Source organism: Fundulus heteroclitus, unplaced genomic scaffold (genome assembly GCF_011125445.2).
Source record: "Fundulus heteroclitus isolate FHET01 unplaced genomic scaffold, MU-UCD_Fhet_4.1 scaffold_247, whole genome shotgun sequence".
Classification (NCBI taxonomy): domain Eukaryota; kingdom Metazoa; phylum Chordata; class Actinopteri; order Cyprinodontiformes; family Fundulidae; genus Fundulus; species Fundulus heteroclitus.
This window is the reverse complement of record NW_023396658.1, coordinates 177,810-190,254: the sequence shown is the minus strand read 5'-3', so window position 1 is coordinate 190,254 and position 12,445 is coordinate 177,810.

Below are 12,445 nucleotides of genomic sequence, written 5' to 3'. Positions count from 1 at the left end.
CAGGTGGAAATAATTCATTAATTAACTGGAGCAGCGACAGTGTGTCTGTCGACAGACACGCTTACCGAGGGAAGTTGTTGTCAGATGGTCAATCCGCTCCAGTTCCTGACTTGCTGGTTCGCATAAACCCAAAGAAAACCTTTGACCACCACTGCTTTCATTCATGCATCTGTGGCCAGTTTGAGATGTTCTTCCAAAAGTTAAGGTCTGTGCTGGTAGCCAACGCAGAGCCATAGAGAGAAAGGCTCTGAGCCAGCGGAACCCGGATGTAAACAAGAGCCTTGCTCGCTAGCCTTAAGGCGCTAGCATTAGCGCCTTAAAGCACTAGAATTAGCCGCAGAACTGAGACTGCTCATCCCACCTCAAGTTGTGGTGGGGGATATTACACTACATGCATATATAATCCAAACAGCCTTACCTGTTTTTCTGCATCCCCTCCTAAATTCTCCAATGTGTGGTGCTAATGTTGTTAGCTGTGACATCACGGACTTCTTCCTCAGGCAAACGGACACATTTCAGATTGTTGGACTGCGCCCCCTGCTGTTGGGAAGTCTTCTTCTTCTCTTGTTCTTTATGAACTTTTCTCACAGTGTGTCATATACGTTCAACTGTCTGTTGTTCCTCACAATATTTACATATGCCAGTGTTATGCTTCCCTATTTTGAATAATTTACCATCTAATCCTGTGTGGGCAAATCTAAGTCTTGATATGAGATAAGATAAGATAGTCTTTATTGATCTCACATTGGAGAAATTCACTTGTCGGCTCAATAGTGTGTGTGTATATATATATATATATATATATATATATATATATATATATATATATATATATATATATATATATATATACACATGCCTACATACACATGTACTGACATATATTCACTTGGTGAAAGCAGAAGAAGTTCTTCTGGATCCTTGCACAGGTTATAGCACAGTGTATTAAATAGATTATTGCACATTAGTTATTGCCCAAAGTTATAACAGTTGTGGTTATATAGAACAGATTACTGGATCACTGTGTGCTTCTGTGCTTTTTTTGTCTGTCTTGTTGTGTCTCTGCTCTGTCTTCTGTAACCCCCAGTCGGTCGAGGCAGATGACCGTTCATACTGAGCCCGGTTCTGCTGGAGGTTTGTCCTTCATGTTAATGAGGAGGTTTTTTTCCCCTGTTGCTTCATGCTTGCTCAGTATGAGGGATTGTTGCAAAGCCATGGACAATGCAGACAACTCTCCCTGTGACTCTACGCTTCTTCAGGAGGAAATGCTGCTTGTCAAGACTTTTATGCAATCAACTGGTTCCCTTATATAGGATTAAAGATTCAAAGCTTCTTTCTTTTAAAGGGCAGCTAAAGATATTTTAAAGCTGCTTACAATTATGTTTGACTGTGTAGGAATGGTTTGGAAAAATGTTGCCATCTAGTGTTGAAAATTATAACTGTTTTTCCTTCAAAACACAATTTACATTAAATTTTTTTTCAAAATAATATGGTTGGATGTAGCAAAAATGTTTTTGATAACTTTTGATCCTTTATGTGTGAGGAATTTTTTGGAGTAACTTTGAATGCCATCAGTGTAACGGTTTAGAAGTAGTTTAATCAAATGTAACACCCATAAATATGGAAAAATGACATCTTTGATGAGAAATGAATGATTTCCTGTAGGAGGTAGCCCATTGCTTCAAGAGGCTTTTTTGTAGGGCCTGTGAAGTTACATGCACTTAAGGAGTTTCATAATTCTCAGACAAAGCATGGCTTGGGGCTTACTGTTTGTATGTGTTTTTAATGGTTTTCCACAAACTTGATTTTTGCAATGCGACAGCAAAGTCAAAAATGCATATTTCATCAAACCCTTGATAACTTTTAACCGTCAAAGTCTCATCTCCACGCTGAAAAAATTTGAAAGTGATAGCTTAAAATGCCTAGGACTAGTTCGTTAAAGTTCAAGGCAAAAACGGCCAATATTTTACCCTTTGACCCAAAATGGCAGACTTCCTGTGGGTTTTAGAGCATACACCCAAGAGCCTTTTTTCATAATTTTAAAAAAGCTACCTAGGTAAAAAATTTCAGCTTTCTACGTGTTACGGTTTGGCCCAACTCACTCTAGTTGGCGCTGTTGAGCGGGTTTGCCACGCCCGCTTTCAATTACACTAAAACCATGCGATTTCTCACGGGGGACAATTTTGGGCAAAGTTTGGTGAGTTTTCATGCATGTTTAGGCCTCCAAAAAGCCGTTTCAAAAGTCCAAAGAATAAATAATAATAATAATTAAAGCCGCAAGCGGCGATGAGCGGCCCTCGCAGCCAAGCACCGCTGGGGTACGCGCACCGCCTGCCGCCAGCCACCGCAGAAGCTGTCACGCATTTTCCTCGCCCGCCCACCGAGAGAGAGAACAGAAAGGTAAAACAGAAATGACAACATGTAATGCATAATTGAAGAACAGTAGAACTCTATAGAGTGAGAAAATTAGATCCTAAAGTCCTCCAGTAGCCTAAGCCTATAGCAGTAAAACTATAAAGGTAGCTCAGAGTAACATGAGCCACTCTAGTTATAAGCTTTGTCAAAAAGGAAGGTTTTAAGATTAGTCTTAAAAGTAGACAGGGTGTCTGCTTCACGGACCAAAACTGGGAGTTGGTTCCACAGGAGAGGAGCCTGATAGCTAAAGGATCCTCCCATTCTACTTTTAGAGACTCTAGGAACCACCAGCAGACCTGCAGTCTGAAAGCGAAGTGCTCTGTTAGGAACATACAGGGTAATCAGAGCTTTGATATATGATGGAGCTTGATTATTAAGGGCTTTATACGTTAGAAGAAGAATTTTAAATTCTATTCTTGATTTTACAGGAAGCCAATGAAGGGAAGCTAAAATTGGAGAAATATGATCCCGCTTGTTGATTTTCATCAGAACTCTTGCTGCAGCATTTTGGATCAGCTGAAGACTTCGAACTGCATTTTGTGGACTTCCTGATAGTAAAGAATTACAATAGTCCAGCCTTGAAGTAACAAATGCATGGACTAGTTTTTCAGCGTCACCCCTGGACAGAATGTTTCTAATTTTGGCGATATTCCTGAGGTGAAAAAAAGGAAACTCTGGAAACCTGTTTAATATGGGATTTAAATGACATGTCTTGGTCGAAGACAACACCAAGATTTTTAACTTTATTTCCAGAGGCCAGAATGGATAATACAGGTAAGAGTTGGTAAGAGTCTTTCAGGGAGAAATTAAAAAGAACCACACAAGGCAGTATTATCAGTCCTTTATAATTTTCAGTTATGATAAATGATGCACTTAAAGAAATAGAAAATGAATTGGGTTGTTCATTGTTTGCTGATGACGGAGCTATTTGGAAACGTAGAAGGAATGTTAAATTTAGTGTAGGGAAAGTCCAAAAAGCAATTCATAAGATTGAACAATGGTCTTACAAATGGAGTTTTAAATTTTCGGTAGATAAAACAAAAGTATTGCTTTTTACTCAGAAAAGAAATCAAGAAGTACAACTGAAGTTATATAATCAAGATTGTACTGTTCTCTCTATGTGTTTTGCTCTTGCGTGAACACAGATAAACAGCCAGCCAAACTCCTTATTCAAGAGCCAGGAAGTGAGCGGCTTGCTCCTTTATTATCTTCTTACACATTTAGTCAGCATTTCTGACTGATTTGAATCCAGTGTAAAACTAGAATAGAAAGATACAAAAAAAATGGCTTAATAAACAGCCATGTAAATATCAGTATTAACGTATCAAAGTATCAGCTGCTTAATATTAACTCAACAGGTATTTTCACAGCCGGCTAGAAAAGCGGCAAATTAGCAAGTAAACACACACACTCTGCTGTCACACAGACCACGACATTTTACTGTTGCTTTTATACACAAAATAACCATAAAAGATATTAACATATCTTATCGAATCTGTAAACAATGAGCAACACTTACAACCATTGCTTTCGGAGAGATTAACTGCATTGTTGCTGCCCTGAGACGATACACACACGCTCTCTTCCTCTTGTTTGCGTCTTTACTTCCTACTTCCGGTTCGGAAGATTTTCAACATAAAAGCACCGCAAATTCATTTAAAACAGAGAACGGTATATTAACATTTCAAAGTAGTTTTTAAATGTCTTTTAAACATATTAAACATATTCAGGTCAGAACAAAGATCTAGAGAGAGTAAAGCAATTTAAATTCTTAGGAGTATGGTTTGATGAAAAACTATCCTGGGAAGTGCACATAGATAAGGTTTTTGAAAAATGTAAAAAGATACTTAATATATTGAGATGTTTAATTGGGTATGAATGATCAGATAGGAAAGCTATAAGATTAGTTTATATAAATCTAATTGATTATGGAAGTATAGTGTATGGATCAGCATCGGAGACAGTACTTAAAAAATTGGATATCATACAATATCAAGCATTGCGCTTAATAACAGGAGCAATAAGGACAACTTCAACATCAGCTTTACAGGTGGAAGTGGGTGAAATGCCGTTAGGACTGAGAAGAATACAACTGTCATTAAATTACTGGGTTAATTTGCAAGGACACGAACAAGTCCATCCTACAAAGGTAACTTTACATTCTTGCAGTGAAAAAGAAGGTTCATAATAAGTCATTTGGTTGGACAATTATTCAGAAAGCAACAGAATTAGGATTAAATCATTGAAATATTAGTCCAACAGTACCATTATCAATAACACCACCATGGATTTTACCTGAAACAATAGTAGATTTAACAATATTGGAAAAGAAAAATAGAGATAAAATGTATATATGTAATTCTTTAATAGTGGAGGAATATATAGAACAGTTTTATAATTATGTAAAAATGTATACGGATGAATCAAAAAAATCAATTAGGAAAAACTGGAGTAGGTGTAATAATTCCAGAGTTTAAACTGCACATAGGGAAGAAATTAAATGAAGGAATATCTGTTTATACGGCAGAAATGATTGCATTATTAGGTGCTGTAGAATGGATTGAGGAAGTGAGACCATTAAGAGCTGGCATATGTTCAGATTCAAGTTCATCATTGATCAGTTTAAAAAGAAATCATTCAGAAAGCCGTCCAGATATCTTATTAGTAATTCAACAAATATTATATCATATTCAGATGATGGGGTTATCAGCTGTGTTTCTTTGGGTTCCTGCACATATAGGAGTGAAAGGTAATTAAATGGCTGATAAGAAAGCTAAAGAGTCGATAAATAAAAGTAAGAGTGATTAAGAATAGACATGGGTAAATCAGAGGTTCAAAGTATTATGCTGCCATCTTGTGGTCAAAAATAATACCCGTTTTTATGACAAAATGACATCTTTGATGAAAATTAATTGACTTTCTTTAGGGTTTACACAATTGGTCCAAGAGACTTTTTTGTAGGGACTGAGAAGTTACATCTGCTTACCAAGTTTCATAATTCTCAGACAAAGCATGGCTTGGGGCTTACTGATTTAATGCGTTTTTAATGGTTTTCCACAAACCTGATTTTTGCAATGTGACAGCTCAGGCAAATATGCATATTTCATAAAACCTTTGATAACTTTTAACCCTCAAGGTCTCATCTCCACGCTGAAAAAATTTGAAAGTGATAGCTTAAAATGCCTAGGACTAGTTCGTTAAAGTTTGAGGCAAAAACCGTCAATATTTTACCCTTTGACCCAAAATGGCAGGCTTCCTGTGGGTTTTAGAGCATACCCACAATAGACTTTTTTTCATAACTTTAAAAAAGCTACCTAGGTGAAAAATTTCAGCTTTCTACGTGTTACGGTTTGGCCCAACTCACTCTAGTTGGCGCTGTTGAGCGGGTTTGCCACGCCCGCTTTCAATTACACTAAAATCATGCGATTTCTCACGGGGGACAATTTTGGGCAAAGTTTGGTGAGTTTTCATGCATGTTTAGGCCTCCAAAAAGCCATTTCAAAAGTCCAAAGAATAAATAATAATAATAATAATAATAATAATAAAATCTGCAGTTACAATAGGCCTTCGCAGCGCTTAGCTGCTCGGGCCTAATAATAATAATAATTAAAACCGCAAGCGGTGATGAGCGGCCCTCGCAGCAAAGCGCCGCTCCGGCCTTGGCCACCGCTGGGATTTGCGCACCGCCGGCCGCCGCCACCGCAGATGCTGTCACGCATTTTGCCCGCCCGTCCACTGGGCGATTTACACGAACGTGTTCGGCAGCGCTCCCCCACGACTCACAAAAAATCTGGTGCAGATTCACCACAACGGACCGGTATAGCGCCCGCTTCACAGCAGACGCCGCACCAATCCGCCTGTCGATCTCCCGCTCCATCTTCCCCTCATTCGTGAACAAGACCCCAAGATACTTGAACTTCTCCACTAGAAGCTGGCCCTTGGGACTTTCCTTTTTTAAAAAGCTTATAGTTAGAGTGGCTCATGTTACCCTGAGCTACCTCTATAGTTATGCTGCTATAGGTTTAGGCTACTGCAGGACATCAGGGTCTATTGTTCTTCAATTTTGAATGACTGTTGTAATTTCAGCTTTTAACTTTTTGATTTTTCTTTTTTCTTCATAGTAGGCACACCTGGTCTGGCGTTCTGTTAGCTGTGGCTTCATCCAGGGAAGACAGATCACCCGCTACTACCATCTAATGTAGAACTTCTGTGCTTTTTTGTCTGTCTTGTTGTGTCTCTGCTCTGTCTTCTGTAACCCCCAGTCTGTCGAGGCAGATGACCGTTCATACTGAGCCCGGTTCTGCTGGAGGTTTTTCCTTCCCGTTAATGGGGAGTTTTTTTTCCTGCTGTCGCTTCATGCTTGCTCAGTAGGTAGGATTGCTGCAAAGCCATGGACAATGCAGACGACTCTCCCTGTGGCTCTACGCTTCTTCAAGAGAGAATGCTACTTGTCAAGACTTTGATGCAATGAACTGGTTCCCTTATATAGGAATTTTTTGACCAATGTGTATAATCTGACCCAATCTGTATAATCTGATTGATTTTGACGTTGTAAAGTGCCTTGAGATGACATATTTCATGAATTGTCGCTATATAAATAACATTGAATTGCATCATCTCTTCAGACCAAATAAACTATCACATTTTTTGAGACAGTTATCTCATTTTAAAGATATAATCATCTAACAGTATTACTCTTAGCAAGTTAAAGCTCCATAATAATTTTAGACCAGGTTTTAGTTCCACTCTTTTATTATGCACATCTAGGCTACCTATAAATATAAAGTATGGCATGCCAAAAAACATTTTCAACAAAAGGCAATTTTAGTAATGGCCTTGCGATTTTATATCTAAGCATTAAAAATGATAATATTTCACCAATTTTCACAGCAAGATGGAAATAACGACTATCCAACTTTTTAAGATTTTGTAAAAACTTTTTTCCTTTTTTACCTACCTTTTGAAATTAATACTTGTTTCTACTTCTCCAAAATTAAACTTCAAGAAAACTATTGTGCTGTCCTGGGGCCATATGCAGCTAGACAGCTAGGACAAAAGTTCCCCACAAAAGCTTCCTTTTCTTGCATTCTCTGAATAACCTTTGTTCCCAAATCTGGCTTTAAACATTCTTTTTGTAAAAAGACGAATATTTTTCCAAGGCAGAAGCGTGTAGAACAAATTCAACTTCAACATTAGCGGTTTCCCTAGCTTCATCGCTGAAAAGCAGCTTTTAACCGGAGCAAAATACGTCAAAGATCTTTTATTTAAGGTGAGAGCACTCACTATCTCACGTAATTCACATAGAGATCTAACAAAGTTGTGATGTCTCACTCTGATTAAATATGAACCCAAAACTTTTCTAACTGTTTTTGCCTTGGATTTCCTCTGACTAAGAATTATTATCTTATTTATGTAATGTATTCACGACATGAATTCCTTGCTGTCTTAACAAAAGGCAGAACAACTATAATTTAACTTTCTATAATTATTACAGGCTCTGCTGAGATGTCAAATTCTGGAGAATGCTTAGACACCCTGACACACAAATATGGATTAACTTAATTTCATGTGCGCTCGTGAACTTGTTTTAGTTGATTTAGTTTTCTTGATGTACTGTAGAGCGTGATGAGGTCTGTTGTGGTATTGTGTGCACTGGATTGAGGGGACAGTTGGTGTTGTCTGTCAAACCCAATCTTCTTAAGCTGCAAATTCAGTAAAGTTACCATATATATATATATATATATATATATATATATATATATATATATAAAACGGTTGCAGTTACAGCTCAAACGTAACAACACTTCTAAATCTGAGTCTGACGCACAATTTCAAATAAAAACACGAAGCAGTTTGATTTTTGTCCGATGACGAGCGAGCGAGCGAGAGAGAGAAAGAGATAACTGGTAAAGCAGCACATAGTAACAATAAGTCTAGCGCGCCATAAAGATGTTATTAATCAGGGAAATCTTTCTGATTGTTTCACAGCGGTTACCTGCAGCGGGTAAACACGCCCACGACAACACACTTAGGCTCCCCGCAGCCCGTTTCTATCGGAATATGCGCCAAAACTGCCTCTTTAAAATGAACTGCACGGTGCAGTCTGCGCCTGTCTGAATTGCAATGTGAAGTTTTACACATCTATGCGTGAGCATAATCAAAAATTCCCCCCAGGAGCAGCGTTTTTTTTTTCACCAGGACCCGCGGTAACGACAGCGGTGTTCTTACGATGGAGTATTAGGGCCACACATAAAGAGAAAAAATAATTTTGCCATGACGAGACTAAACTGGTGCAGATCAGTTGATGCAGCGATGCATTTGGCCACCGGAGGCAGTGGCGACCCACCAGCTTAAAATCTATGTATTGACATCTTAAAAATGGTGTTATAGCTTAAAAGATCATCCTGTTTTGGTTGGTTTTGTAGCCGAATAGAAGAGATGTTCTCAAAGCATTAAATAAGCCTTTTGACTTTTAAAAATGTTGTCCTTTTAAGGTAATTTTAAGTTACTTTTTATTAAATTTATCAATATCCTATGGAAGTCTGGACATATGGCAGCGGTGTTTCAGGTGACTTTGCCACGCCACCACGCCGCCCTGCTCCATTGAATCCAGTTGATTTTGTAGCCGAATAGAAGAGATGTTCTCAAAGCATTAAATAAGCCTTTTGACTTTTAAAAATGTTGTCTCTTTAAGGTAATTTTAAGTTAGTTTTTATTAAATTTGTCAATATCCTATGGAAGTCTGGACATATGGCAGCGGCGTTTCAGGTGACTTCGCCACGCCACCATGCCGCACTGCTACATGGAATCCAGTTGGGCCTGGAATCAACAACACAGCAACATGTCTTCTGTCTGTGGACACAGTTTCATGTTGATTAGCTCAGAGGGGTAACATAGCGACTGCTAACAATAAAACATGACACTTCCTGTTGTCAGGGGGCGTGGCCTAAGTGATGTCATCATTTGACCATTGGATATTGTAGAAGACCCGATGATGATCAATCACAGAAAGTTTGGTGCCTCTGTGTGTTTCTGTGTAGGAGATATAGCAGTTTTTCCTGTTGTCAGGGGGCGTGGCCTAAGTGATGTCATCATTTGTCCATTGGATATTGTAGAAGACCCGATGATGATCAATCACAGAAAGTTTGGTGCCTCTGTGTGTTTCTGTGTAGGAGATAAAACCGTTTTTCCTGTTGTCAGGGAGCGTGGCCTAAGTGATGTCATCATTTGACCATTGGATACTGTAGAAGACCCGATGATGATCAATCACAGAAAGTTTGGTGCCTCTGTGTGTTTCTGTGTAGGAGATAAAACAGTTTTTCCTGTTGTCAGGGGGCGTGGCCTAAGTGATGTCATCATTTGACTATTGGATATTGTAGAAGACCCGATGATGATCAATCACAGAAAGTTTGGTGCCTCTGTGTGTTTCTGTGTAGGAGATATAACAGTTTTTCCTATTGTCAGGGGGCGTGGCCTAAGTGATGTCATCATTTGACCATTGGATATTGTAGAAGACCCGATGATGATCAATCACAGAAAGTTTGGTGCCTCTGTGTGTTTCTGTGTAGGAGATATAACAGTTTTCTGTTTTGTGGCGAGTAGGTGAACTTTGACCCCTGCTAACGCCCCTTCAACATGCTCAAAAACTCACCGTTTTGATAACTTTTAATTGGCCATGCCTTATGATCAGACTGACCGAGTTTCAAGCCGCTCGCTCGAAATCCCTAGGACGAGTTCGATCAAATACCAATGCTGTAAACGTAAAAAATGAGGTAAAATTACGACCTTCAATCTAAAATGGCCGACTTCCTGTGATATTTGCACTATGACGTTTATTGTAAATTCTGAGCGTCTTGCTTAGATCTACAACTGTACAAAATTTCATTAATCTACGATGAAGTAAGTGAATAGCAAAGGGTCCTTTGAAAATTTCTAGGTGGCGCCGTTGAGGCATTTTTCTTTAGATTTTTGTGACGACCTTAAAATACAAAATTTTTAAACAGTCACCATGCATCTGCAAAGTTTGGTGAGTTTTTGAATATGATAAAGCCCCCAAAAAGGCCCCTCTTTAGGGGGGCAGAATAAAAATAATAATAATTAAAACCGCAAGCGGTGATGAGCGGCCCTCGCAGCAAAGCGCCGCTCCGGCCTTGGCCACCGCTGGGATTTGCGCACCGCCGGCCGCCCGCCGGCCGCCACCGCAGATGCTGTCACGCATTTTGCCCGCCCGTCCACTGGGCGATTTACACGAACGTGTTCGGCAGCGCTCCCCCACGACTCACAAAAAATCTGGTGCAGATTCACCACAACGGACCGGTATAGCGCCCGCTTCACAGCAGACGCCGCACCAATCCGCCTGTCGATCTCCCGCTCCATCTTCCCCTCATTCGTGAACAAGACCCCAAGATACTTGAACTTCTCCACTAGAAGCTGGCTCTTTGGACTTTCCTTTTTTAAAAAGCTTATAGTTAGAGTGGCTCATGTTACCCTGAGCTACCTCTATAGTTATGCTGCTATAGGTTTAGGCTACTGCAGGACATCAGGGTCTATTGTTCTTCAATTTTTAATGACCCGCTACTACCATCTAATGTAGAACTTCTGTGCTTTTTTGTCTGTCTTGTTGTGTCTCTGCTCTGTCTTCTGTAACCCCCAGTCTGTCGAGGCAGATGACCGTTCATACTGAGCCCGGTTCTGCTGGAGGTTTTTCCTTCCCGTTAATGGGGAGTTTTTTTTCCTGCTGTCGCTTCATGCTTGCTCAGTAGGTAGGATTGCTGCAAAGCCATGGACAATGCAGACGACTCTCCCTGTGGCTCTACGCTTCTTCAAGAAAGAATGCTACTTGTCAAGACTTTGATGCAATGAACTGGTTCCCTTATATAGGAATTTTTTGACCAATGTGTATAATCTGACCCAATCTGTACAATCTGATTGATTTTGACGTTGTAAAGTGCCTTGAGATGACATATTTCATGAATTGTCGCTATATAAATAACATTGAATTGCATCATCTCTTCAGACCAAATAAACTATCACATTTTTTGAGACAGTTATCTCATTTTAAAGATATATTCATCTAACGGTATTACTCTTAGCAAGTTAAAGCTCCATAATAATTTTAGACCAGGTTTTAGTTCCACTCTTTTATTATGCACATCTAGGCTACCTATAAATATAAAGTATGGCATGCCAAAAAACATTTTCAACAAAAGGCAATTTTAGTAATGGCCTTGCGATTTTATATCTAAGCATTAAAAATGATAATATTTCACCAATTTTCACAGCAAGATGGAAATAACGACTATCCAACATTTTAAGATTTTGTAAAAACTTTTTTCCTTTTTTACCTACCTTTTGAAATTAATACTTGTTTCTACTTCTCCAAAATTAAACTTCAAGAAAACTATTGTGCTGTCCTGGGGCCATATGCAGCTAGACAGCTAGGACAAAAGTTCCCCACAAAAGCTTCCTTTTCTTGCATTCTCTGAATAACCTTTGTTCCCAAATCTGGCTTTAAACATTCTTTTTGTAAAAAGACGAATATTTTTCCAAGGCAGAAGCGTGTAGAACAAATTCAACTTCAACATTAGCAGTTTCCCTAGCTTCATCGCTGAAAAGCAGCTTTTAACCGGAGCAAAATACGTCAAAGATCTTTTTTTAAGGTGAGAGCACTCACTATCTCACGTAATTCACATAGAGATCTAACAAAGTTGTCATGTCTCACTCTGATTAAATATGAACCCAAAACTTTTCTAACTGTTTTTGCCTTGGATTTCCTCTGACTAAGAATTATTATCTTATTTATGTAATGTATTCACGACATGAATTCCTTGCTGTCTTAACAAAAGGCAGAACAACTATAATGTTACTTTCTATAATTATTACAGGCTCTGCTGAGATGTCAAATTCTGGAGAATGCTTAGACACCCTGACACACAAATATGGATTAACTTCATTTCATGTGCGCTCGTGAACTTGTTTTAGTTGATTTAGTTTTCTTGATGTACTGTAGAGCGTGATGAGGTCTGTTGTG